The sequence below is a fragment of the Zalophus californianus genome, chromosome 13 (genome assembly GCF_009762305.2).
Source record: "Zalophus californianus isolate mZalCal1 chromosome 13, mZalCal1.pri.v2, whole genome shotgun sequence".
Classification (NCBI taxonomy): Eukaryota; Metazoa; Chordata; class Mammalia; order Carnivora; family Otariidae; genus Zalophus; species Zalophus californianus.
This window is the reverse complement of record NC_045607.1, coordinates 45,403,363-45,430,470: the sequence shown is the minus strand read 5'-3', so window position 1 is coordinate 45,430,470 and position 27,108 is coordinate 45,403,363. Positions and strand designations below refer to the sequence as shown.

At 36.4% G+C, this 27,108-nt stretch overlaps 1 pseudogene; it reads left to right on the top strand.

Annotated features, from left to right (window-relative positions):
- Positions 1-43: 43 nt before the first annotated feature.
- On the top strand, positions 44-20,946 carry LOC113934123 (annotated as a pseudogene).
- The last annotated feature ends 6,162 nt before the right edge of the window (positions 20,947-27,108 follow it).

The following is a 27,108-nucleotide window of genomic DNA, read 5'->3' as shown; positions in this document are numbered from 1 at the left end:
AGTGACTATATTCTTGCTTACCAATTATGCTTCTAAGAAAACGATGTATGCTGGAATTAAAACGGGTAAGAAGAAGTACATAGGAAAGAATAAAGGATATGAATGATCCATCCCCTATTTACTATTAACTTAATCAAATTTAAAAAGCTCCTGGAGATGAAGAGGCAAAGTCTGCGTGCCCTAGAACAGGTTACATTATGTGACAGAGGCCCAGGGAAGGTTAAAAGCAGACCGGTGGCCTCTTCCTTCATCTTTGGGAGAATCGAGATCTATGGAACAAGTAAGTGTTTTTGCTCAGTTAAGGATGTCACAGTATCTTTTTTTAGGTGGGTTTTAAAATTACTAGGTCATGCAGTATTAGAGCTGAAAGGGCCTTGGTGATCACCTCACCAATGTCTGAATTTTATAGGTGAAAGAACTGGGGCCAGAGTCAAAGAATGATTTGTTCAGGGTCACTCGACTGGTCAGTAGCAGAGATAAAAAAAGAATTCTGGTAGCCTCATAGCCAGTGTATATATGAAAGTTTTATATCTGCAGACCTTACAAACAGAGTTTCAATAAGAAGCAGCTGGAGGCAGGAGTGTATTTTATTGTATTCTGCAAGAAAAATGAATCTGCAGATAGTTTTATAGCAAGAGAACAATATTCCACCCAAATTGGGTTTAAGGGCTGTCAACAATAAAATAATTCTATCAGCTGTTTAAAGTACAATTATTACTGTGAAGTACTTGGTAGTCCAAGGATGTCTTTATATCAAACCAGCACATCTGGACATTTCAATCAACCGGATGTATTTACATTTTATAGACACAGCCCAAATGATATAGCAAATTTAGTTTTTTTTTTTTTTTTTTTTTAACCACAGGATTAAGCGCTCTAAATGTCTGAAACAAGCTGAGTTGTAACAGAGACAGTACTCGGTTAATACTGGATTTGTTTACCACAGCCCTAATCTATTATGTTTTAACTCTCAGAGGCCAAACTTATTTCCTTCATTTGGAAGTTTGCCACTTTGGGAGTGGAAGGAATGGGGTATATGGATGTAATCTGTATACTTTGTCAGTAAAGATAAATTATTTAAATTTGTCAGAGAAGCATAACTTGATATTGTCCTAATACTGTGGTTGGTTTGGGATGTATTTCTGGAGAAATAGTCATCTTTCAAAAAATGAAGCTCAGAAATTCCTTCTCTTTGTGAAATTAAGATTTAATTGATTCATTAAATATTTGTTATGGTTGAGCTATTTGCCAGGCAGTGTGCTAGTTGTTGGGTATATAACAGCGAATAGGTTAATGGCCCTTAGCTTGAGAGATCTTGGCATTTGAAATGGAACACAGAGAGATAATTACAAAGTGTGTGGTGAGAGCCATCACAGAACAGAGGAACAGAGAAGAACATTGCTGAGGGACACGAGGAGAGGCATCTAACATAGCTTTGAGTGTCCTGGATGAAGTCATGTCAAAAGTAAAGGATAGAATGAAAAAGAAAGGAAAGGAAGAAAGGAAGTAAGGAAGGATGTAAAGAAAGTAGATGATAAAAATCAACTTAAAAATGGGGGGGGGTATGGTAATTTTGAAAATTCTTTTGGCACTTACCCAAGTAAAAAGTTCAAAGACCACTGTTTAGCCTGACAGTTGGTTTAGTTTTACTGTATATGTGGGAATCAAACTGTAATGCTGAAATAGGTAGAAAAACAAACAGAAGTTTTTACAGAAACAAACTCGCAGAGGGAAAAATAAAGGACAGAGTGAGACAGCTAAGGAGAACTTGTCAGAGCCGTGGGCATCAGAAGGCAGGCAAGATATAACTGGTTGGGAAGTTGGCAAGCTCTCCTAGGCAGATAACTCTCAGCGTCCTGGTCTCGTGATTCAAAAATACCCCTATACTGTTTACAGTGTATGCCGAGGAACGGAATCTAGGTTGTTCATTCAGGATGGAGGCACTCATTCCTTCATCTGTCACTCTAGGAAATTGACTGGCTAAATCGAGCTGCTTGCCTGCGGTCAGACTCCCCTGTTTCCTGTGTGGGCCTGCATCTAAGGACTGATGGATACAGTGATACAACTTCATGGGCACCCCTCTTTCCTTAATTTGAACAATGCCCAAAAGGTCTTCTCAGCCTCAGAACTCTTATTGGGGTCAGTTGAAGCCTTTACTGCATCTCCGAGGCAAATTCTCCCTTTGCCCGATCCTGTGTCTTTCACTCTTTCCCAGTTGTTTTAACTAAGGGCCTTCCCTGATGAAATTTGTACATGCATATTTCAATTTCAGAATCTGTTTCCTAGGAAACCTGGCCTATAACATCTTTTTGGAAAGGTATTAACATTATCAAAATTTGGTCACAGAGGCAGCTACATCTAATTCTAATGATCCTAAAAGGATATTAAATGCTATTTGATAAACAAGAATGTAAGGTAAAATTCTGCATTTTCTGCTTGACAGTTATGTGTGATGTCATGTTTGACAGATAATAGTATCATCTTCATGGGAGCTATGCAGTCAGTCAGTGTTATCCAATGGTAAAAATCTATCGAAAAAAGGATAAAATGAAATTACCACTGGTCTTAAAATGTTGGGGTAATCTCAAATTTATTGGAAATGGGACTTGGAAGACTTTTTTCTATCTTTAAAAAAAGAGATGCTTGTTGGAATTAGAAATTCAAAGCAAAAGTTTTCTGAAGAATCCTCCCTTCTTGATATCCCTTAGAAAATTCCAGTCTACATGAATTTGCTTAGTATTTCACTATAGACTAGAGACTTAAAAATTGACATCAAGTGCTTTAAAAATGCAATAGAAAAAGTAGAGTAAAATCAATAATAGTGTGAGGAATGACTTGAACAGCTTGTATTTTCACAGTGGTCATCAAAAAGTAATTTTATATCCAATAATTTGTATCGATTGTTTGTGAAACTGTAATGCATTATGCCATAAGCCTGGTTGTGCAGTTATAAATATATGTACCGTTTTGTTGGTCTTGTTTTCTTTTTTTTTTCCTTATTGAGTTTCATTTTCTCTCAAACGAATCTTATTTTGTAGTGTTTCTATGTGGAGGCAAGATTCAGAACCACGACTATTAATTCAAAATAGCTTCAGCCACACAATGTATACTCTGTTTTCTGGGTAGTGAAAAACAAGGGCAAATGTGTGAAATATTATACTATTCAAGATAAAATACTTTTGGAATCATCTATAGTGTGATTATCAACTACTGTGCCATTTCCTGGGGCCCATATAAAAAGATTTCATTAAAAGCCTGATTGTGCCATTTAAAAGCCAAAAAGATGCATACCCTAGGATATATTCAGCATAAAATCTCCCAATATATCTAGAATTTCTATCGTGGATAGAGAAGATATTGCCTCACAAAACTTTGTATTGCCCCCTGGTTTCTATATTATGGGCTTAGCCAAAGTAGGACTCCTTTTCTCTTTTGTTGTTTCAGTCAGCACTCTCTGGAAAGGGAATGCTACAATAAAGAAGTTTAATTGATTTACTTATTAAGGTGCCAAAGCAGGACATACCTGAAAGAAAACACACTTTTTCCTTATAATCCTCACATGGATTTGAATTGGGAGCAGAAATCCTGGTTTTAGGAGTGTTCTTTGATGATTCTATGGTAGATATATGTATCAATTTGGAGGGAGAAGCTACAGTGGTCCAAATTACTGTGAATAATAATAATAATAATAATAAAAGTAATACAAAATAGAAGGAGCAGGGTAGAGGAGGTGGACCAGCAGGAGGAGGGAGAAATTGCATCAAGTAAAAAAAGAGACAATAGCCTAGGAGAATTTTTAATTAGTTTATTACAGGATGCGTGAGAAAAAGTTCTCTATTTCTTTTTCAATTGAGCACATTTTCAATAATGGTACGAGATGAAAGTGGATGCTTTCTAGGGAACAAGAAAAGGAGCTGAGTTCTGATTTACAGAAGGAGGGAAGCTTTTGAAAGCATAGAAGTTAACTCTGCAGCCTCTAAAGCTTAATCAGATAGGGCTTTTAACTACAGCTCTGGCATTTACTGTTTGTGTGACCTTGAACAGTTTACTTAACTTCTTTGAACCTAATTTTCCTTATCTAGAAATAAAGAATACCAATACTTATTTGAAGGTGGTTTTTAGGATTTAATGAAAACATTCATTTATTCAAGAACTATGTGCCTAGAATTGTTCCTAGTTACATAATAGTGTCCTAGTTATAGAATAGTGCACAAAACAGAGATTTCCTGACCTTCACAAGAAAGTTAATAAATCAACCAACAAATAAGATAATTACAGATTAAAATGATAAAGATCTGATGAGTGATAGATGAAAGATAATATGATAAAGGGTCATTGTTTTAGAGAAGTCTGTTTTATTTTATTATTTATTTTTAAGAAGAAATATGTTTTAAATGGGTTGATCAAATGAGCCTTTTCAGAGGCGATGACATTTGGTTAAAAGTGACTAGTAAAAGCCAGCCACGGAACAGTCTGGAGAAAATCACTTGAGGCAGAGTGACCAGCAAATGCAAAGGCCCTAAAATGCAAATAAGCTGGACATAGAGGAATAAAATAGCTAAAGCAAGTTGGGAGAGGCAGAATGTGGGCTGAGATGAATCTTTTAGTCAGCACACAGCAACAGTGGCCATTGAAATGTTATGCAATTCATTAAAGTTTTAAGACTGTTTCTATTACAGTTGTATTGGAGAATTGATCTAACGGTGGCGGGATATTATTGTATCTAGTAGTTAGTGGTTTAATGAATAAATTGCTAAACTAGCAGAACACTATATCAAGTTTTAATTCACAAACTTACTACTGAATTCTTATACGAACTTGTGAAAGTTATATAATCTCAGCCTCAAAATCGATGATTCCCTACCTATCACCTCTAAGATTCTTATAAGGCTACTCTAAGAAATCAAATTATAAAAATTGTAACTAGTAAGTTCCGTATAGTAGATGTAAGTTATATATCTTAATCATGACATGGGTTGTGACTATCAGTGTAAACATTTGTAAATTTGTAATTAATTGAATTGTTTATAAAATTAAGACTAATTTATCATTTTACTCTAATTATTTAATTTGTAATTCCAAAATTGTTTATACTTTCCAAATTTTTTGTTTGTTTTTCAAAGTAGTTTTGATACAACAATCTCTACTGTGGTGGAATTGCTATCAATATGTAAAGTATCTGTATAACACACAAAAAAACTAATGAAAATGGAGAGAAGTATCAGATGTTTTCAAATACAAGGTGTCAAGAACTGTGAGATTTTACCCTTTGTTATAAACTGAATTGTGTCCCCTCCCCCATTCATATGTTGAAGCCCTATCCCCCACTGTGACTGTATTTGCAGACAGGGCCTATGAGGAGGTAATTAAAGCCAATGAGGTCATAAGGGTAGGGCCCTAATTCAGTAGGACTGGTGTCTCTATAAGAAGAGGAAGAGACACCAGAAGTGCAATGGATAGAGAAAAGGCCATGTAAAGACATAGCAAGAAGGTGGTCATCTACAAGCCAAGGAGAGAGCCTTCACCAGAAACCAATCCTGCTGGCATCTTGAACTTAGACTTGTGGCTTCCAGACTGTGAGAAAATATATTTATGTTGTTTAACTACCAAGTCTGGTATTATTTTTATGGTAGCCTGAGAGATAAATACACCCTGCTAACAAGTTAGCCTACCACACACACTGTTTCATGGATGTTGGCAGGAGCCCCAAGATTCTTTGGTCAGGGTCAAAGGCCTATATGACTCACAGTTAATAGCAGTGGAGAAACTATTGGCATATTGTCTTGTGTTGGTTCTCTAAGTCTCATTTCCCAAAGGATGAGACAAAGAGGACCGAGTGATATCTGCCCATGCATAAGTCACATTATACAGCACAGGAACCTAGAGCTGAAAGAAACAAATGGGAGCAAACATGCCTTCCATTGCTCTGAAGGCTCTAATTAAACCTGACCTCTCTTCTGAACGGAGACACTATTTCTATCTTCCAAGCTTATTCACTGCTACACAAACATCCTTTATTTATTTATTTTCAAACATCTTTCAAAAGATAGTCTGAAACAAATAATATCAAGGCCTTAATTTGCAAGATGTGCAAAAATGTGAGAGTCCAATGGAGAATTGTCTCTCAACACACAGTTGCTCTTTCAAAGAAAAACAGTGTCTCAGGAGAATTATGTTCAAAGAGAAGCTTCATTTAAGAATCTCATACTTCTTATATGAAGGGAACCAACAGCTTCTGTCTCAAAAGTCTGGTTGTACAATTTTATATTTTATTGAATGGATTAGTTTGGGGGTTTTTTTGTTTATTTTTTTGTTTTTCTTAGTTAAAATGCTCCTTCTCAAGTACAATAACCTTGGGCAACACAACCAATTAGTTGGGTGAACATTATTGATAAATTTAACTTCAGTCTCTTGGTCAGATAAGTCGAGAGAGGGCAGTAATTAAGAAATGGATCTTCCGACTAGCATAAGTTTACAGCTTTGAAGATGGAGCCCTGATATTTTTTTTTTTACCTCTGTTAGAATTATTTCTGACCATTTTCAGTGATTTCAAGGAGTTAGAATTCATAAGACTTCTTTCCTCTTTCTACCTCCCTGCATAGTTTTTCCAGAAATAGATTAAATATATTGATTCAGCCCTTCTGGGCATGTTCCATACTTGTTCCATACACATGGATTCCTTTAAAGCAAATGATGCACCTTCTCTTGTATTTGTTTCTGAAGTGCTGCTGGTCGAAAGCCAAATCTATCATGTAAAATGATTTTTAAAAAATCCTAAATGAATTGGCAGCAAGCTTTAAGATCAGACCTGGCAGAGTTCTGAGATACTTCACTCTTCAATGCGTGGTTATTCCACATCGCTTAGGAAGCTGTATTATTGTGATAATTCGATGACTTTACATGAGATCCTGCTTTCAGGAAAGCTCTGGGACACAGTTTTAACTTCAGAAATATAACATTTGTTTCCTTCTGAAGTCAGCCAACCTTTGATTTGTGGCGCAGGTTCATTAATGTCACTATTAACCAGGAGGCAGAGCGGGGCTATGTCGTTCAAGATCCTCAAACCACTATTCTGTTTATTGAGGCAACAAACCTACTAGCATCAAATTTCACATTTAATTGTAAAGCACAAAATATCTCAGCAAGAACAGAGAAGAAAAGCCACTCGTAAGTACACTTTGGCATGTTACTTCCAACTTGTATTTGTTAACTTAACAGCCCTCCCCGCTACCCCCACTTCCACTGACAGCAATGCATCGTTTTCACATCAACACCTTAGCTCTCATGAAATTATGATCAAGGTTCAGAGTAAAACTTAAATTATGCTATTATTGTCCACTAATTCTTTGAATGTTCTTAGTCTGTCAGTGTAAAGCATTTCTGAGTACTGGAAAGCCTTAAGCTTCTCTGGCATTTCTATTGATTTCTCTGAGAAGGATCTTAAACTTATTATTTATGAAGTGTTTTTTTTTATATCACTTGTGCCATTTCAATTAATCGGTCTAGTAATCAAATATCTTAAAGCAGTTTATATCATCTGAACAGTTTAAATATCAAACAGATGAAGGCCAACTTCAACCAAAAGAAGAACTTCCTTTAGAGTCATTAATACCCTACTACTTCAAAAGAACATGTATTAAGGAAATCATTCTTAGTAATAAATATAAAATGATAGCTATATTTAGGGCCAGCTACATGGGTATGCAAGCAGTGCAATTACACAGCGCCCTATGCTTAGAAGGGACCCATGCTTGGTTTAATATTTGGCTGTTACTATCTTGAAATTTGTGATTTTTGCATAAAAGTCCCATGTTTTCATTTTGTACTGGAAATCACAAATTATGTAGCTAGCCCTGGTTATATTTTATGATGTGTTTGTGATTTTATTTTCATTTTAATTTATCTGCCAAGTAGCCAGCATGCTCCAGCTCACACAGCTAACTTACAGAGGGACAGAGGAGTGAAGTGTTTTGTTTGTTTGTTTGTTTTTAGTATGGATGATAAAGACATTATTTCATGTTCTCTGAGTTTTATATTCAAATATATATAGAGGGAGAACCAAATTGATTTTTGGATGAAGAAATTTTTTTAAAAAGTATTTCTTTAATAATAGAAAAAATATATAATGCTAAACTGTATCATGAAGACGTCTATAGTAAATAGGATTTATGTAGTTCTTATAAATAAGAATTGGAAAATATGAAAAAGAAAAAGCGAAAATAAGTAAGTATATGGCCTAAACTGCCTTAGAATGCATTGTCACAGTTTGATGCAACATCACATACATGAGAGAAATCAATATAGAAGTTAAAATATTCAGGAAATACAGATAAAGACCAGGCAGGGAAGTGACCTTAAAATGCAATATGAGATTCTGATTAGGCATGCAGCTAATGTCTGTACAGCATGGGCATCTCTCTCTGTCTCTCTCTCTTTTAATTCTGCAGCTGGAATATTCTAGTAGGCAATGGCTTCCATAGTAGGACTGCAAGCATTCTGCTCTCCCCCAGGTAAAGGATGGTTGCTGAACTGCCAAGCTCCTATCACAACTTTTCATGTTTCTTTATATTGCTCTCTATATGTCTAAATCAGCTCAACACATCCCTTTAGCATTCTGTCACAGTCAGCATCCACAGCAAAATCAGAATGAAAGGAACTAAAATGTAAAGAGTTAGAGATGATTAAACTTTAACGTTCACTGCTTAATTCTCATTAGTCCTGTCTTGAATTCATTAAGGTGTCAGCACATGGGCCAATACTTGTTTATGTAATGGTTAAGATATTCTCCCTTTTGAAGATTCAAGAATAGATCAGAAAAGCCCCCAAGGCCCCTTCTAGGCCTACTGTAGTATTTGCTATTGAATTCATAAAATGGTGCCCTTTGGGGTAAAATCACCTCCTAGCAGGGAGAGAAGTTGAAACATTTATTTAAAATGTATAAGATGGCACGACGTCAGGTAGCAGCATATATTAAAATATATGGAATTTTTAGATCTGTCAGCAGGGTACTTTGTTCTTTTTTAAGTGTCATGATAGCCTATAGGAAAAAAAGATTGCAAAGATTATACAACTCTCAGACATTCAGGGCTTTAATGAACAAACATCTTTATTTCCATTGGATAAAAATTAGACAGTATTAAAAGTATCTCTACCACTAGTTTGTATGCACACTTTGAGGCAGAATTTGCTTACACCTCATTTTATCAACACTATAAGCATTTGGGAGATGTGTTAATTGGAGCACTTCTTAAAGAATGAAATCCTTTTGAGTAATTGAGGACATTATGCACATAGTGTTTACAGTAAGAATTAAAAATCCTTTTATTGTAAAATGTTAAATTCTTAAATAATAAATGGGTAGCAATGCGTAGGGCACCGTGCAAAGAATCTTTGCCACTAGCCATTTATTTAAGCTTTCTAGGTCTCCCTTTCTCAGTTTGTAAAATTACAGGTTAGTCAAGAGCTGAGGTTCATCTGAGCTGTTATGTTAATCCATCTTTATAAGACCTGCAGAAAGATTTAATTGTTCATTGTCTTTGAGGTTCACAATTATTCAGTCATTTGTGTATTTATCCAACAAGTTTTGCTTAACTGCTGCCAAGCACTGTCCTTAGCTCTGGAGACTCGATGAGGGTGGGGCAGGGGTGGGGGGCGGTTGGGAGGAGGGGAGGTGGCCCTCATTCAGCTTACAGCCCAGTGAGTGAGGCAGACAATAATAAAAGAATGACCAAAGTAAACATAACCTTGAAACTATGGTGAATCCCATCATGAAGGATTATATGGAGCTGGGAGTTGCATATTATCTAGTCAAGAACAAGGACAGTCCCCTGGAGGTTCTCCTAATAAAGCTGAGAGCTAGGAGGCAATTAATGACAGGAGGATGATACAGTCAGGACTGGAAGAGGGAAGAGCAAAATCTTGGTTGATAATGATATGATTTAATAAGAGACAAATCTGTTGATTCAAAAATGGAATCTTGTGATCTTACTGACCCTAAACAATGGTTTATGGACATATTTCAATGTGCCTAAAAGTGAAAAAGTTACTCTGCTCATTTTTGTTTCTTTTCCTAATTGAATTATTATTTTTTTAGCATGTTGAAGGGTTGATACTCAGCTGAAACACTGCTTGTTTTAAGTAGTAACCAAGGATGAACTAATGCTACTATTTTACATTGATGATTATTTGATCAGCCTTTTTGTGACATTTTCTGTATTTGTGCCTGTATTTGCTGCAAAGGTAAAAAGAGAAGTTGATCAATTGATTTTCTTGTCTGTAGGCCTGACAGAGCAGACTTACACCTGATGTGTTCGTCAACACTCTAAATAGTCGGAGATACATTAATTGGAATCTTTCTTAAAGAATGAACTTTCTGGGTAACTGAAGGCATATGTGTATGCAGTGTTTATCATGTGAATCAATAAATGCTTTCATAGTAAATCCTCACTTTCTAATAGCACCACAGAGAGAGAACTTGTGGTGAATTTGCTCATCTCTTTTTCATTTAGGAGCTGATCTAATGATTTAGAGTCACTGCTCTGTCCTTATAAAAGTTAACAGATACTGCCTTGTACTCTTAAAGAAGTTTTAGCAGTAGCAGATTTCCAGTTTCACTATTCAAATTCAGAGTTGAATAGTCATCATGATACTTAATTAACTCCAATGAAGAATAAGTACACAGGAAACTTTTCTTTATGAAAATTAGGACCACATAGCAAGCTTTATGTATTTAAAAAAAAAAGCTTATAAAACAAACTCTGAGAGATTCTGATTATGTAAGGAGATAATGATGATACAATAATGCATTTCCCAGAATGATAGCTAGTGATATCTGTAAATGGCCTTTGGTAGAAGAAAGAAAACACACTGCTCCAATCAATACACAGATAGTCCTTAATGTAAAGATTAGGATCAGAATATTTAAAAATTTAATACTTTTCCACTCCATATAGCACTTTGGAAGTCAATATCTTTGGAAACCTGGTCCATTTCCCTTCTTTGAGAGCATTATATATTTAAGGTTTTTAAATTATTTATCTAGTCCATGTGATTAAAAATGAAAAAAGTTAGCCCATCCATTATCTTCTGCAGCTGCTGTCTGGATATTAGTTCCCCCGCCCTTAAATCCGTGATATTTTTTTCTTTTTACACTGTAAAGAAAACTCGATAGATACATTAAGAGAACAAAAGAAAAAACCTTATCTACTTGCTAATATCAGAGTATGTTGCTGTTTAAGCAGTGAGCAAGGGTGGCTGTGTATGAACAATGTACTCAAACATTGTTACTCAATTGTATTACTTTCAGATCTGATAGTCAAAAATGCGATGTAGTTAAATGGCAAGAAAGCATATTATGTCTCTTTTCCTAGCCAACTGTATTTGGAAGCTTTACTTACCTTTTAAAAAGTTTATTCTCAAAGTTACTTCAAAGTCAACTCTTGGAGAATAAGGACATTTTAAAAAAATTATTAAATTCTTTAAGTCCTTGCTCCCCTTACTGTCATGAAGGTAAGGCTTGTATTTAAATAAAATGGGGAATTGTTTTAAAAATAGTCACCGGGGTCCCTGGGTGGCTCAGTAGGTTGAGCATCTGACTCGTGATTTTGGCTCACGTCCTGATCTCAGGGTCATGGGATCCAGGAGGCCTCAGACTGCCCACTCAGCAGGGAGTCTGTCTCCCTCTCCCTCTACCCTCCTCTGACTCATGCACACACTCTCTCTCTCTCTGGAATAAATAAATCTTAAAAAAAAAAAATAGTCAACAAACTCAATGTAATTTCTCATACCAGTTTAATTTTATGGTTTTTAATTTTCTTGCTTTTAAAGATTTTATTTTCTTAAATATGTGCTTTAGGGTTTACTGAGATCAGAATTGGTGGTTTTCCAAACATGCTATTCAGTTTGGATTATAAAATATGATTTTTATTATTTCCTTTGAGACTTTCTACTATTAAGAGTGAAATGAAGGGCGCCTAGGTGGCTCAGATGGTTGGGCATCTGCCTTTGGCTCAGGTCATGATCCCAGGGTCCTGGGATCGAGTCCCGCATCGGGCTCCCTGCTCCTTGGGAGCCTGCTTCTCCCTCTGCTTCTCTCTCTCTCTGTGTGTCTCTCATGAATAAATAAATAAAATCTTTAAAAAAAAAAGTGAAATGAGTTTACTATCTTTTTTTTTTAAAGATTTTATTTATTTATTTGAGAGAGAGAGAATGAGAGATAGAGAGCATGAGAGGGAAGAGGGTCAGAGGGAGAAGCAGACTCCCTGCTGAGCAGGGAGCCCTATGCGGGACTCGATCCCAGGACTCCCGGATCATGACCTGAGCGGGAGGCAGTCGCTTAACCAACTGAGCCACCCAGGTGCCCGGTTTACTTTACTATCTTAACACACATCTTTTTTTTTCCTCCACACACACTCACACACTTTTTGTTCTCATTTTAACATAGAAATATTTAAAATACCTAAAGAAGAGAATATTGGAAAATATGATGTATCTAAAATATTAAAGAAACCTAGCAGTATTCAAAGATGAGAGAGGGAATGTTTTATATTCCTCTATGTAAGCTAAAAAACTTTGGAAAAAATTCCTTAGATTATTCCATAGAAATTCTCCTTTTGTTCCATGGAGATCCTATCATGCCACTTGGCTCTCAGGGAACATTGATTATTAGAGCTTCAATGCACTGGCCACAGTGAAGAGCAATTCTTTCCTCAGTTTAAGACACAAGTAGCTCCAAGATTCACGTGTTTCTTCTGCTTTATGTGAAGTAGAGTAAGCAAGAGATTAGGAAGAGGATCCAAGCTAAGATTCTGGGTGTTTCCATTGGTTATGAACAGAGTACTAAAGAGCGACAGTGAGCTATGCGTTTTACTTCTTTGGAGCATTGTGCTCAAATATATATATATAGTGGAGCTGAGTTTTTGGCACAAAACGGACTGAGAGAATTCTAATGATGTGAGGCCAATAGGGAGAATCTTTGGAGGATTTTATTATTTCTTTTATCCTAAATATCATTTTGTTATAAATGAACAGTTGATCTTCTGTTGTTCTTGAGATCAGATTTTGGCTGAGACTAGGAGGGATAAATGTGGTGCTTCCAACATTGACATTTTATGATTTATAAAATGATGGAATGTATGATAACAGAAATTTATATTCTTCAGTCCTACTACTTCAGTTGTGTAATCCTCCATTTGCTCTCATACCTTTCCGAAATGGGTTCTTTTCACGGATCTTTACCCTGCAATAAGAGGTTATGTTGAGGGTGGTATTTTTGAAGGATAATATTAAGAATTAGAAAGAAGTGAATGAATGTATAGTGGCATGAATACAGGACGTATACTCTTTCTATACAGTGAACATGACAATTGTAGGTCAAAAATTTTAATACTTAGAAAGATTTAGATATAAGCTTACAATTTTTTTTTTTAAGATTTTATTTGTTTGACAGACAGAGAGAGACAGTGAGAGAAGGAACACAAGCAGGGGGAGTGGGAGAGGGAGAAGCAGGCTTCCTGCCAAGCAGGGAACCCGATGCGAGGCTCAATTCCAGGACCATGGGATCATGACCTGAGCCCGAAGGCAGATGCTTAATGACTGAGCCACTCAGGTGCCTCAAGCTTACAATTTTTTAAGGGTAGAAAAAATATCCATAGTCAACCTGAATACTTCACTTTTGGTCCTATTCAGTTTTACTTCTTTTTGACCTGTCTCAATTTTCTAGATCTTTTCTAATATGTATCACCCTGTTCTTGTCCAATCCGGATTGCATTAGAGCATTGAAGTCTCATATCTGGATCATAATTCTTCTTTATTAAATATCCTTAGTTAAGGCAGACTAAGCATCCAGCATCTATATCTATCTTAGCATTAAGGCAACCCAGTTATCTCCAGGATCCACCTGCCTCTATATACAATAAGATCACGGTATCAGTATTGAATGTGTGATGGTTTCTTCAGTGCACTGTAGATTATCTGTCACCTTTCAGAATCTTCCCAAGTCATTAAAAATAATAAGGGCTAGCATTTATCAAGTTATTTTAGTATGTGCATGACACTGTGCTAAATGCTTTATGTATACTTTCAAATTTCATATCTTAAATCTAAGAGGTAGGCAGTGTCATTATCCTCTCTTTGGAAATAAGCAAAAGCATAGAGAATTTAAGTAACCTGCATAAATTTTGTAAAATTCTGGTAAGTGAGACAAAGGATTTGAACACAGTTCTTCATAACCCAGGAGCCTGTGCTTTCTAACTCTTAATATGTCACTTCCTGGAAATATTTCACATTTACTTTCAAATAGTCTTCTCAAGTTCCTCGTCATGCTCTTCTTTTTTATGTCTATTTTTGAAACATCACTTGCAGGTAGATGGTAAGAGCTACCTTGCTGCTCTTTATCAGTGTCCTCCCTGAGAAGCCTGCCTTAGCATTTTGGTGACATAGAGCTCCAGGACTCTTGTATTGCCCTAAGACACTGGATTCCTTTATTTCCTCTTTAATTCTGTAGCTTTTTTAGTTGCTTTATAATTTGAGTATTTTCTATTTGCCTACTAGCTCATTCTGTGTTCCTGTGATCAGCCTTTTGTTCTGCTCTTATCACTGGAGGGCTATTTTATTAGTTGAAGACTTTTGTTAGAGTATTAAAGTACAATTTTCAAAAAGTTAAAAACATGACTCTCATAACAATATAAAATGAACATGTCAATTTTTATTTAACTCTAATGAAAAATCAGTAAGATATTAAACCTTGTTTGAAGAAGATTTTTAGGAATTGGGATTTTATAGTTTGTCAGTTAAAGAAATGCAGAAATAAATTTGCTGATTAGTACATGACTGGTTAATGGTTAGTGTCTACTAGACGAGAAACAGTAACCTTTGGATTACTTTTCCTCCTGACCAGAAATCATTTGAATTTGCTAATGTTGAAGAATCATTTACAACTCTCTTAGACAGGAATCATATACATGACTATCAGTTTGGTAAAAATTAATGTCTAATATTACAGAATTGTGAAATGTCTTAATAGTACATTTGCGGTCAAACAAAGCTATACACCCTAGAAAATTAGATAATCCTCAGGAAGTGTGAGCTACTCCCGACACTATATTGAAAATATTCCCAATAATTTATTTGCCTGTTTCCAAGTTTTGGATAAATTTTCATGACAATGGAATTGCCAGAGTGAAATATGGCTGAAAAATGCACCCTCTATTGTATAGAAACATGGATGCCATGACAAATTTATAAATCTAGTAAGCACTCTCCTGTCTGATGCAGGTCAGGCTTGCTTTTTTTTTTTTTTTTTACCCCTCATGTTTTGCCATCTTATGTTTACTGGCCTATAGTCTACAGTGGTGCTCTATAAACTAAGAGTTAACTGAGATAAGAACATTTCTCCACTATTCCGGGTGACAAGGGACCTTTCTCTGACCAAAATTTGGAAGCACATGACAAAGATAGGAAGTAGCTGGACAGAATTTTGAGTCATTTATTCTAATTTTGTTGTTGTTGTTCTTGTTAGTTTTGACATAGGCTCCCAAAAACTAAAAGGAGTCAACTTTGGGGGAAAAAGGAGAGCCTAACGATCCTCAACATCAAGTCAATTGAAGAAATATATTCAGAATAAAGCTAATAAACTGAGATTCTGAAGATAAATGAACAACTCTTTTGATTAGAATATCTATTGAACCAAAGAAAAGGTCATTTTTTATTTAATTCAAACTGGCTAGTCAAGACCTGCATACACATTTTTCTAAGTAGAAATGTTTTACTCTTGTTTCTTGGTAACACAATAGGAGCTCAAAAGTATTTGTTGAATTTTAATGCTAATAAAAACCAAAGAACCTTTAGGAAATACCATTCCTTATTTTCAGTGAAAACTTTATCAACTATATTGTTTAGAATTATATTTGGTTTTGCTGTTTCTATCCATTCTTTTTGTCCCCCTCTCTTCTACTAGCTGCCACCATATTGGAGTATAATACTCTTAGGATCCTTTAGAATTTCATCAAAAATTCTGAGTTATAAAAACACATTTAACAATGAGAAAAGTATATAATAGTTAAATATTATGGATTTAGTTAATGCATATTTATGTAGCTATTCAAAGTATCTGTCATGTGTGAATTGTAGGAAGTTAAAAAATTTCCCATCTTCTTTCTTCCTTTTTTTTTTTTTAAGATTTTATTTATTTATTTGACGGAGAGATACAGCGAGAGAGGGAACACAAGCAGGGCGAGTGGGCGAGGGAGAAGCAGGCTTCCCGCGGAGCAGGGAACCCGAAGCGGGGCTCAATCCCAGGATCCTGGGATCATGACCTGAGCGGAAGGCAGACACTTAACAACTGAGCCGCCCAGGCTCCCCTCCCTTCTTCTTTATTGATGTATGCTACACGATGTCAGTGTTGGAAATAATCAAGATTTCTGTCTTCATTGATGATAACAAATTTTTTTTTCTGATTAAACCTTGAGAAAATTCACATATTTTGCTTTCTTTCTACACATATAAACTCTCATGGATTTAATTTGTAATGTGCGTTTAGATGTTTTTCCTTCAAATCATTTTTTTGAGGCATGGAGGGAGGAACTGGGAAACTTGGATGTTACCAACTTTAAGTGAGCCACCCAATTTACTTTCTCTCTGGTAACATGCACACTAGGGGTAATTCTACTTAGCCAATGACACGTAAGTTTTTTTCTTTCATATATCTTGAAGGATCCTGTCATCCTAATAGAGTCTGCTGAATATTTTAATCGAAAAAGAAAAGGTTTATATGATAGGATTTTAGGATTTCCAGGTGTCTCAGAAAAAGAGTAAGATAGCGACAGCTTTCCCCTTCTAGTCAGTGGCTGGGAATAACAGAAAATGGCAAGTGCGGGCACCTACATGACTCAGTTGGTTAAGCATTTGCCTTTGGCTCAGGTCATGATCCCAGGGTCCTGAGATCTAGCCCCGCATCGGGCTCCCAGCTCCGTGGGGAGCCTGCTTCTCCCTCTCCCTCTGCCTGCCACTCCCCCCTGCTTGTGCTCTCTCTCTCTGTCTGTCAAATAAATAAAATCTTTAAAATAAAAAAAAAAGTGGCATGTGGAAAATGATGAAGAAATAAAAAATTTAACCCAATGCTGGACAGGACCATGGAGGAACAAGCAAGAAGACAGAGTATAGGGAAGTGACAATGGCTATCAGACATTCTAGTATGATAAGCTCTAAATTTCTATAAAAGAACAGAAAAACCCCAAAACATTGTCTAAAATTTGTAAGGAACAAGAGTCAACATGTTGAGAAGTGATACACATTTAAGAGATAGTCTGTTTTTGAAGTAATTTTTCATATTTCCTTAAACAGGTTTTCATACATGTGGGACATTGATTTTGATTTTTGTCACTTGTATTCTTGAGTTAGAGAGGGAACAGTGAAGAATTAAAAAAAATTTAAAAAAATATTTGGATACCTTTAATATTGCTGTGATAGAAACTTTTGAACGGAGAATATAGAAGATAAGATTTTCTCACACACACTCCTGGTATCCCCATCTGCCAACCACGCCCCCCCCCCCCCGCCAAGGCACATTGAGTATTTTCATGACGACTTTATGATAGAAACATTTTATGAAATACTTGATGTCAAAGATTTATTACAGCTATAATTTAAACTTTGGCAAATGACTACGAACAGAAACATGTATGAATAGTAAAAACTAATAAAACAATATTAAGCTGAAAGCTTGACACCCACCCAGTGGTTGCTCCATCTGCAGTTCAAGTGTGAAAAGCACAGCACACTCGAGGCAGTTACATTTTCAGAATGAAAGGAGTTCTAATTCCCAATCCTCGTGCTCATTCATTTCAAAGCTTGCTCAGTTGTAAAATGTAACCAGAGATTTAATAACTAGTGTTCCCCTGGGAGGATGCTTTAGGAATAAATTTAGATTAAAAAATATATATATTCGCATCCTCCTCATAACTGGCAGATTTCTGTCTTGCTTACTCACCTTTCTCTACTGTACAGGCACTTAAACATTTTCAGCATAGCTCTTTCAGCCATCCTCTAAAATAGCTCTTCTCCAAACCAACTTTTGTTTTTTCTTACCAACTGTTTCAAGTTACCTGAGTGTCAGGAATTTGATAAATGTATGCGTAGAAAACCCAGTAATGGGTGAGCAAGACATGGAGGATTCAGAATCTGATTTCACAGGATGAAAACGAAGAATAATATTTATTTTATTTTTTATTTTTTAAAGATTTTATTAGAGAGAATGAGAGAGAAGGAGCATGGGGGGGGAGGGTCAGAGGGAGAAGCAGACTCCCTGCTGAGCAGGGAGTTCCCCAAGCGGGACTTGATCCCGGGACTCCAGGATCATGACCTGAGCCAAAGGCAGTCGCTTAACCAACTGAGGCACCCAGGCGCCCTGAAAATGAAGAATAATATTTAATTTGAAAATACATGGATGTTCCCTTAGTTCATTATGAAGAGATGGAACAAAAAGATGTATTTTGAGTTTATGTAAGCTTTTTGAAGACACTGTCTGCATCAGTAAAATGATATAAGTAGCTCTTAATTTAATTCTGGGCCCTGGATTGTCATCACCTTCTTCTTTTCTTCTGCCCCTTGTTCTTCCCCCCTCCCTCTCCTCTTTCTCTTCTTCCTCCTCCCCCTCATCTTTGCCCTCCTTCCCATCCCTTCATCCCTTCCTTCCTCCTTCACCTACACATGTTCTAAAGGCTCCCTTGCTTACTCTTCCTTTCTCCCCTCTAGTCTCTATAGTTCTTTCCCCATTAAATCTCCTGCACATCTAATCCTGTCTGATTTCTTCTCTGAGGACCTGAACTCAGGCATATTTCTAATTTCCAGCCCAGATGGCCAAAGCCTGAGAGCCCATATGTAAGAGAGGTGCTGGGAGTGTCATCGATATTCATTTTATGCCTCGCTCTCCATTTCGTCTTACCTCCACCCTTACCATCACTGTCAATACTGCCTTTTTGTCTCTAAAAGTGGACTACTTTGGTTCAGCTCTTCAGAAAGCACACACTCACAGACACACATACACAGAAACAGGTTTCAACCTATTTATTCTACTGAAACTATTGCCACCAATCCACCCACTTTCTCTCTCTGAAAATTCTATTTGTTTCATTTTTCCTTTAGTCATCCAGTCTTTTATTCCAGCAAACATTTACTGATAACCCACTATGGACTAATATTTGAGCTCAGAGCTGAGGATACACATGGGCAAAACCAGAACCAATCTGTCTTCTCCATGGAATTTATAATCTAAATGATAGATAAATGGTGATTGAACAAACAAAATCATGGTGGTTGATGTGTTTTACAAGCTGTAGATGCACAGATCTATGGCCTTTTGAGACTATATAACACAAAATTTGACTAAGGAGGTCAGGGAAGTATCGAGTGAGTGAGTTGGTGTGTAAAGGAAGATTAGACTTAAGAGTGTTTCAGAAAGGAAAAGGCAGATGCCAAAGGTCGGTAGCAGTAATCTACTGATTGCAATTCCAGGGAGGACCTAAGAAGTGAGGAGGAGGGAGAGGGTTAAACGGGGGGGACACCTACCCTACTATCAAATTAGTTGGAGCATTTATGTGATGACTGCTATTGAAAATATGGGTGTTGAAGGAATCCAGACCATCCTCACATCACTCTTATGGAAAGGTTTCTTAGGAAAGATTATTGGGATCTTCAATTGTCCCATTCATTTCAGTGTTATTTGTCCTTAGACCACCACATCCAGGATTCTGCTAGTTTTGAACAGGGGTTCTTTTCTGTAAAGTCAACTTAGCAAGTTCTATCTTAGATGTTGTGGAGTTATTTAAAATTTTATATATAGGTGGTCTTAAAGTGGAGGTAAAACCATGGCTGCGGGGCCCCCAGCCTGATTCTGGTTGTCACTGCAGCCAGCGCCACAGCAGAGAGAACCATGATCCAAAGGAACCAGAGTAGCAAGAAAATGGTGTATTGGTTGTTTGAACTTTGAAACTACAGATGATAGTTTAAGAAAACATTTTGAAAAATGGGGCACACTTACTGGTTGTGTGGTGATGAGAGACCCCCAAACAAAATGTTCCAGGGATTTTGGTTTCGTGACTTACTCTTGTGTGGAAGAGATAGATGCAATGATGTGTGCTCGACCACACAACACAAGTTTGATGGGCGTTTGCTTAGTGGAACCAAAGAAGGCTGTTTCTAGAGAGGATTTTGTAAAGCTTGGTGCCCATCTAACAGTGAAGAAAATTTTTGTTGGTGGTATTAAAGAAGATACAGAAGAATACAATTTGAGAGACAGTTTTGAAAAGTATGGCAAGTTTAAAACCATAGAAGTTATGGAAGACAGGTAGAGTGGAAAAAAGAGAGGATTTGCTTTTGTAACTTTTGATGATCATGATAGTTGATACAATTTTTGTTCAGAAATACCAGCTATTAATGGGCGTAATTGTGAAGTGTGAAATAGACCCTTTCTAAAGAAGAAATGCTGTCTGCTGGATCACAAAGAGGTCATGGAGGTGGATCAGGCAACTTTATGGGTCATGTTGGTTTCTTTGGTAGAAGAGAAGGCTATAGTGGTGACAGCAGAGGTGGTTATCAGGGAGGGGAGGGTATCTATAAGGGATTTGGAGGCGATGGTGGCAATGATGGGGGTGGTCCTGGTTATAGCAATAGAGGTGGCGATGGTGGGGCTGGGCCAGAGTATAGACACCCAGGAGGCGGATATGGTGGTGGTGGTGGAGGATATGATGGTTACAATGAAAGAGGAAATTTAGGAGGTAACAATAGTGGTGGTGGGAACTATAATGATTTGGGGAATTATAGTGGACAACAGTAATCAAATTATGGACCCATGAAGGGGGCAGTTTGGGTAGAAGAGGCTCCGACAGTCCCTGTGGTGGTAGTTATGGATCTGGTGGTAGAAGTGGTGGATATGGTAGCAGAAATTTCTAAAAAAAAAAAAAAAAAAAAACCTCAGAAGAAAAGGGTTACAGTCCTGCAGAAAGCTGCAGGTTACTTTGAGACAGTGATCCCAAATGCATTAGAGGAATTGTAGAAATCTGCCACAGAAGGAACGATGATCCATAGTAAGAAAAGTTACTGCAGCTTAAATAGGAACCCCTTTCTGGTCAGGACTGTCACAGCCACAGTTTGCAAAATGTGTAGCTATTGATTAAAGCAATGTAGCATCATTTAGATGTACATTCCTGAGGTCTTTTATCTACTGTACCTTTTCCTTTTTCTTTTCATTACATCAGGTATATTACCCTGTAAATTGTGGTAGGGTACCAGGAATAAAAAAGGAATTTTTAACTTTTCAAAAAAATAACATAAAATTTTATAGGTAGGATGTTTGGCATAATAAAAAGTCTTTGGACTTAAAGAAATGCTTGTCTTCTTAAATAATTGAAACATTCTATGTAGAAGAGTTTGTTGGTTATAGAGCTCAGAAACAGAACTACTGAAGCTCGTCTGGTTTACTCCCAGCATAAACAGGAGCAAAACAAAGAAACGGGAATACCTTACCATTGACTCTTAAAATGGAATTGACTGGCTCAGAATAAATTTCCCATAAATGGAAATATCAGGGTAAACAGTCATTTCATGGGGTATATTTTATGCATTTTGTGTGTGGTCCTGAAGGAGGAAATATTAATACAATAGATAAAAGTTGAACCAGTTAAACTCAAAGATTACCCACTTCTTTGATTCCGTGAATCTAACCTACTTTGGTGCCCTAGTTCAGTTCTTGACCGCGACTTAAAAATCATCACCTTTCTTTGGTAGCAGTTTAGGCAGTTCCTTTGCCTGAGGCTTAAGATCTGAATGAACTGGTTGTTGTTCTTTTTTTTTTTAATGCAAAATATGTTTTTGATTTGTAAATGAACTCAGAGGCACAGCAATGGACATTGAAATTATTTTTTAAATGAAATGAAAATGGAGCTGACAGCTAAAGAACTTTCACAGCAGTTATTATTATGTGTTATTATTAGCAGCAGCATGTGGTGACATTTTAGGCTCCAAATCCGCAGAAATATATCCTAGATCATGTATATTCCAGATGCTAGGGGGAAGAAAACAGAAATGCTGCTGTCTGGCTTCATATGAGAGAAATATTTAAAAATGAAATAGGAAGTCTGATAGTTTTGTACTAGGTAGTGGAAACGGATTTATCTCTATCCCTAGGGGCTGAAAGGTTAACACTGGGACTTTTCTACAAATGTAGATACCTGCCACCAGGAGCACCACTCAGAATGCTGAGGAATGTATTTGGCTCTTTAAGCTGTATGAAATCTGTCACATTATTAGTGACTTAATGGAAGAATGTTTTATATTCTATGGATTTAGTTGGCATGGACCCCCTAAAACACAGCTTTGAGTACAAGTAAAAACTTGATGTGGTATGGCTTCATTCCCAACCAGAAGAGGCTCCTCTGTATATAGAAATAAACTTCTAGACTTTCTTAATGAAGTTTTCTGGTTTTGGTACTCAAATTTCTCTTAGCAGAAATTTGACATTAACATTCTATATGTGGAATCAAGGTGGTGTAGTGTAGTCTCTAGAAATGTGGATTTAGAATCAAATTCTGCTGCATCTGAGTCTATAAAATTCTGCTCCTCCCTAGATGTGTGCTCCTGGGAAGTTTCTTCAGCTCTTTAAACTTTGCTTTCCTCATCTGAAAAATGTAATAATAGTCACCCTTACCTCATAGAGGTGTTGTAAGGATTTAATTAGGTAATGTCAAATCAAGCACTTGGAAATATGTCTGGCAATGTCACCTAGCTGGCAAATGAAAAAACCAAGACTTACACAACACTGGACACTAAATCATGGGAAAAGCTCATGCTCTGGGTCAGATACACCCACCTAAATTTGAATTCTAGCTTCATCTGTAATTTTGTTACTAAGGCATGTTCTTAGCATAGTAGCTGACCCAGAGCACATCAGCGTATCATCTATTTTTATTTAAAAAACTGTTAAACCAATTAGTGCTATGCAAGATGAATTATGAAGTCCTTTAAAGAAATTGAATAAAAGGAAATTAGTTATATCAGATGAAAATTTTGTTTGGCTGTTACAGAAATTCCCCAAAGAGTGACTTAAACAATTAGTATCTTTACTTTTTTTGTCACAAAATGAAGATTTGAAGGTAGGGTGTGAAGGGGTAGTACAGTGGCTCCATGATGCAGTCAGGGCTTAGGATCCTTCTGTCATCCCATCAACCATCTTTAGCATGTAGTTGTGCCCCTGGTCGTCACAGGTGGCTGCTCTAGCTTCATGTTCAGATGCCACGCAAGAAGGAGGGAAGAGCAAAGGAAAAAAGGCATATGCTGTGTCTCACATCCATGTAAATCCTACAAGACAACTTGCTTTTACTTCTCATTGGTCAAAGCCATGTCCGTCACCTCCTGTTTATCTGCAGTCGGGGAAACAGACGATGTCACCACTATCAAATTAGATTCTTCTGTTGATATGGATGATACAGAAGGGGCAAGTGGACATTGGGAAGGTATCTAGTATTCTTAGACAAGGTAAATAAAAATAGATTTGCTGCTAAATACCTCCTTCCACACACATCACATTTAATCTTCAAAACAAATCTAAACAAAACAAACCTTCTAGTAGCCATGACATAAAGCCTTATTTTTAGATGTGGCCATGAAATTTAGTATTTGCTGATGCTGGGAATAGAATCCACCTGTGTCTGCCTTCAAGGCCTGTGGTCTTTGCACTCTACTACATTGTCTCCCTTGCAATACTGTCTCTGATCTGGTGGCAGATCACTAAATTCCTGGACTTGATCCTCATTATTTTTGTCTTCTTAGAAATGGTAGATAACTGGTTAACTGTGGTTCTGTTACTGAACTTAAAGAAAGCTAGGTGTACATCATAAAAGATGATTATGTCATGGGACAGGGTTATCCAGCAAACAAAGCATTTAACTCAGAGAGGGACACCTAGGGTCTTAGACTTTGTTCTATCTCTGCTGACAATGCCAGTTAACGTTTCTGGTCCTGAACTGTCCTCATTCGTGAAACGGAAAAAGTGATCTGTCTCTCATATTTGACCCCGTTCTTGGAAGGATAAGATTAGACAATAAATGTACAAGTACTTTTTGCAAGTGTAAGTTTTTGCTATACAAATACAAGGAATTATTATTATTGATCCAGTAGCCCAAAGTGGCAATCTACTTGATACTCTATCAGAGGCTTAATTGAGCAGTTTCATTGCAACCATTGAAGCTGACAACAGCTGAAGACTGATTCTCCAATTTGACAGAGTGTAGGATCCAGATGAATACATTCTTTCTTTTTGGTGCATGCCTGTAAAGATGGATTACCAGCACCCTCCAGAAAAAAAGTAAAAAATTAGTCTAGAAAATGAAATGAGTTAATAACTTTGTTGCAGACTTTACTCACTGAAGGTTATTTGTGTAAAGAGTGTTTGGGGCATAGTTTTTTTTCTTTATGCTTTTATCTAAATAAAAACAGATATTTCAATTTATTATGTCAACAATTATTTATTAAGTGGTTACTATGTCTCAGACATTGTATACTTATGTCTGAGAACACAGCAGAAATAAGAAAAATATCATTCCTACCTTCATGGATTTTCTAATCTGTCATGGAAGAATAATATTAAACAGTTAATGAAACATGTCATGTTTCATTAGGTAACTCAGTGTGTCAGGAATCTTCACAAAATGGTGTAAGAACATGAAAGAAAGAAAAACACAATGGAAACTCTCTATTGGATGGCATAATACATACATGTACACATACACACGGGACTTGACACAATCATGAGGAATGTACCCTAAGAATTCTTAAATTTATAAATCCATAAAATAAACTTTAACACATGTAATTTTACCCCCAATTCAGGAAAATATGCATAAAAATATGACCGATTCAGAAACTTAATGATTTTATAAAAAACATATTGAATAAATTCATAAAACAATATAATACAATAAAATAATCTGTATTACATTATATCTTGTTAACATTAAGCAGAACAGTGATATCTGCAGATCTGAAGGTATGATAAGTATGAAGGCATATATCAAACTCAGGTACTATATGGACAACAGTAAACATAAAATCAGTCGATCAGAAACAGGAGCCTTCTGGCCATCTTGAGGTCAGTTCCCTTTGAGTTGAACACTTGCTTTGGCTGGTAATTCTTCTGCAAAGTATTTCAGTTCTGAAGGCAAAGCTTCTGAATCATTTTCAAGTGAAGACGCTCTCTTATTTGACAACAATAAACATCACTAAAAAGTCTCAAATGAATTTTTCCCCAATCGTTAGTATATAACCACATGTAATCTGTCTTCTAAATATCTATTCATTTATGTATTATGCATGTATTTTTCTTTCTCTCTTAGCATAGACCAAATACTTTCATGTTACTTATTCTATCTTGACATTTTAATATAAGGAAGTTTAATTTCAGGATATCATGCTATAAAATATAAGGAAGCATGGATATGCTAATAAAGAGAAAGCCTTATAATGATTCCCAGACTATCCTCAAATATACTGAGGATGGCCTCTGCCCCATGACCCCATCTATGTCAAGACTGTGGGTTTCTGACTTACATTTGAGATTTGGTTCTAAAACTGGCATTGATTCCTTCATGCTGACTCCAGATGTTGACCATGCTTATATGATATTATGAATGAAAAGTCTTATGTGAGTTAGGTATAGTGTGTTCTGAATAAAACCACATGTAATGTTCTGGATGAAAACTCTATTGTATGAAATAATTTTTGGTGGATTGCTCATCAAGTTGAACATTTTATGAAATGGTATGAGGCAAGGTTCATAAAACTACATCCTGTGGCCAAATCTGGCCCACTGATAATTTTTGTAAATTAAGTTTTAAGGAAACACAGCCATGTTCATTTATGGCTTCTTTTATGCTATAACAGCAGTTTAGTAATTGTGTCAAAGATCATCTGCCCCACAAAGTTGAAAATATTTGCTCTATGTCCCTTTACAGAAAAATTTTTTCTTACTCATGATATAAGGTATATACCTTGGGCCCAGTGAAAGAACTAAGTCATATCACTGTCTTTGATCTCTAAAAATAAAGCATGGTACTGTGGAGTCATACTGTATATATTTGGATCCAGGCCCAACTGTTTACGATTTGTAGGATAGTAAGTTATTTAACATCTCTGAGTTTCTGTTCTTACTACGGAAAATGGGCTAATGGTACCTAGCTCACAGGGATGTTGTATTATATAAAACCATGTGTGCACAATGCTTGGCATATGCAGTAACATAATTCTCCATGTTATTATGAAATGTAAAGGAAAGAAATATCTTTAGGATATTGAGTACATGAGATCTGATATGGATCTTGGAGTTAAGGTCAGAATTAGGTGATTGTTTAGGTGGGTCACCAAAATTTAGTAAGGGTGGAGAGAAACAGAGCTGCAGGATAACTGAAATAAATTATGTTCTAGCCTCAGAATCTCAGAAAAGGGATGATCTTGGCCTACAGATCTTTCTCACCCAATCATTAACTTTGAAAAGTGGATAAATAAGAGCAAAGTCCAGATTATAGTATCTAGATATTGCTTCCATCACAGCCCTCCCCCATTTACATGTTCATGTTCCATGGTGGATTTGGCCACTTTTATATACAACAATTCCTGTTTTTCTCAAATAAAAGAAAACTTCAGGTTTCCCTGAGATCTTCCTTCATTTAAATAATCTTGGAGAGGTTTCTTGATGGTAAACCGGGACTTCTAGAATAAGCAGTAATGGTTTCAACTCTTTCTTCCTTATCCAGCTATAGTATGAAAGTTATAGAGGCTATCTATATAATCCCACTGTCTGTGATACCAAAAATATGTCTTTTGAGAGTGATTAATTCCATGACTTGCCCTTTGGATGTCGCCATTTGACATTGCAATCAATAGCATAGCAATCCTTATGAGTCATGCTAAGCTTCCATTGGCTGATCCTGTAACAGGGAAATGTTTGTTTCATAATAATATTGCCAAAATATATTAACAACCATTGGTTACTTAAGTGTATTAATTTATATCACCTCTGATAAATGTATATGAGAGGAGATTAAGATGAATATGGATGTTGAA